Here is a 2794-nt window from a genome sequence, read left to right as displayed (position 1 = left end):
ACCTTTGCCGCCACTCAGTTTGCAATCCGCACCCAAGCCGACACAACGCCGTCCTCATGACATCGCTCAAACCAACCAAGAACGCCGTCGGCGCTTACAAGGAGCTCAAGTCTTGCTGCATTGCTACATCAACAAGCACAATTTTCGAATTATTGATGAGGCAATCCGCCACCTACGACTTACCATGAACACGACTGTAGCCTCCGAGGTCCTGCTGCCTGAAGCCATCGACATTATTTGAGCTTCACTGTCCGAGAGGAAGACACGCCGCGCGATTCTGGAGGATGTACGCGAGTGGCTGGTCAAGCCATCTCCTGCTGAGCACGAAGACGAAACTACAGAAGGCGAACAGAAGTACCACGTCTGCAAGCTGCTAAATTGGAAGCGCCGGAACCGAGAGACGTACTACCTCGTCAGTTGGGAGCCAACGTGGGAGCCGCGTCATCACCTCCATGCCTCTGTTGTTGCTGCTTTCGAAAAAAGAGTGTCGTCTTCTTGTGCGCAAGAAGCTCTTTGAGGACGAAGCTGTGGAAGACAGCACGCTCAACGAGACTGAAGCATAAGGATACGCATGAAATAAGGGGCTAATACAGCGGGTATTACAAGTTAATCAGCCGTAGTTATCATATAAATTGGTAGGCCAGTATTGAACACTAAGCTTAACCTACGTGTGGAACAGAAAAGTAAACCTCATTACAGAGCACACAAAAACATTTTAAGAATTGTGTCGAACACAAAGCTTAACCTCCTTGCGGAACATAAATGCTAACCTCAACGCAAGCAAGCACACCACGCATGAAAAGCAGAGGGGGCCGCACATCGTACAAACACGTTATAATGCAAAAATACATCATACCGTGGTAGCTTCACAATAGACCGAACAGTAGAGAGGGTGTCTCTTGTGCCTTGCAAATAAAATCAATACTGCCACTGAGTTAGGCTTGGCGGCACTCACAAACGCCAGTCGCTAAAAAAAACTTGTTTTAAGGGTCTTACCAACATTTCTTGTGTGGGCCACAGTGCCTGTTTCGTAATTACGCGTACGAAATATGTAAAAAGGCAGCGAGTGCTCCTAATACTATACCCCGATTTCTGGGACAGAGCCTCATTTTTCAATCTACCATGGAGCGTGCTCTCCTGGCTAGTTGGAGCCAATACTATGCATTTTTAGTTTTTTACACTCTTCTCAGCTCACGCGCCTTTGAATCCGGCAATAAGTTTGGTAAAAAGCATTCTTTGACACGACGGCTGACATATCACATCCCAAAAATAGATCCTTAGCCACTTATAAAATTTCAACATAAAATTATGTTATTTACTCTAAATGACCTTTTTATGGGCTCGGTCGGAGCTGTCGGAGGTCGGAGTTATTCTGGTATGATTTACTACCCACTACATTTCAATTGATACATGTTTACGCAACCACACACTAGCACCATTTTCCGTATTTCAACCAATCCTCGTTAACAAAGCGCTTATGTTACACCAATGGAAGAAGCATCTGGATAGAAGCAGGTTTCCAACCATTCTGATCATATTTAGTTGGAATCTTTGAAAAATATTGTCTGTCGGATACTGACTTTCATATAAAGTCATATTCTAAGAATATCCTGAAGTTTCTGATGGTAGCCAGCAGTAGGGGTTTCTGTACAGAATAAAATTGCGGAGTATCAGTCATGTTGATAGCATCCTTGGCCCCTGGTAACAGCAAGAAGGCCCGAGCGAAAGCGTTGGACTCCTTCATCACGTTTCTGGGTGCCGAAGGCATGACACATACAGCTGCGCACAAGCTTATCGATGCTGATAAGACGGGTAAAGTGCTTCGTATTTTGCTTGACAAGTATGTATATTCACTAGCAAGGTCTCAGGCCAAAATTTAGCTACCAACACATGTCTTGCATATTATGCAAACGTAAACAAAAATGGTTGGCAGATAAATACCCGCTACAGAGCGGGTCAGTAAAGCCTCACCTACAAAAGATTATATCGGGGCTCGGAAGATACTGCACAAATCGAGAAGAAAGTGGTAACGAACGAGTCGCTCCCCCGTGCTCCAAACAAGATTTAAAAGCAATTGTGCGAATACTATACACTACGGCATCAAATGAGAGCGGATATCTTGATTCCGCTCTCGTTGTTATGATGTGGTACTTGTATGGTCGTAGTTCGGACACAGAACAAGTCGAGAAACAGCAACTGTCCATCTTCCCGGGTACCCAACAATTGGTCTGACAAACAATTTTACGTTCTAACTAGATTTTAATTAAGTAGGCGGTGTTTTATTCCTTCGCTTTAAGCGCGTTAAAAAATCATTACTCCAGGGCATGTCCTCGTTGAAAGATCCCAACAATTTTTAAAATGCCCTCTCAATGCTATAGCTGTAGCGCTGGTCTCCATGCAAACGAATGTTTCCTCCATTTCTTTAAAAGAAGCGAAGCTCCATGAGCGCTCAAGATCTGGAGGAATTGTCTCTCGTTGGGCTTCTGGAGACAGAGGACGACCACATTTCCATGCCAGAATCTTCGAACTCAGCAGCCGCGTCACCGTCTGGAGCCCAAGCCTACGTTAACAGTCTGCTATTAGAGCTAGAGATAAGGCCAAGCTTCATAATATCCGGCTCACCCCTGGCCTCACCTCTCACTCGTTTCGCCATGGTGGGGATATGCACGCAAATGACGGGACCTTTGCCGTAACTGGATCGTCGGACGTGAAGGCTGGCAGCTCGACCGTGTGAACAAAGCGCTTGGCTATTTGCTTGGGACGTCACAAGTGGATCAGCAGGTTTCTCGAGTCT

Source organism: Phytophthora infestans, genomic scaffold, assembly GCF_000142945.1.
Source record: "Phytophthora infestans T30-4 supercont1.9 genomic scaffold, whole genome shotgun sequence".
NCBI classification, from domain to species: domain Eukaryota; phylum Oomycota; class Peronosporomycetes; order Peronosporales; family Peronosporaceae; genus Phytophthora; species Phytophthora infestans.
Note: the sequence above shows the minus strand (reverse complement) of the source record.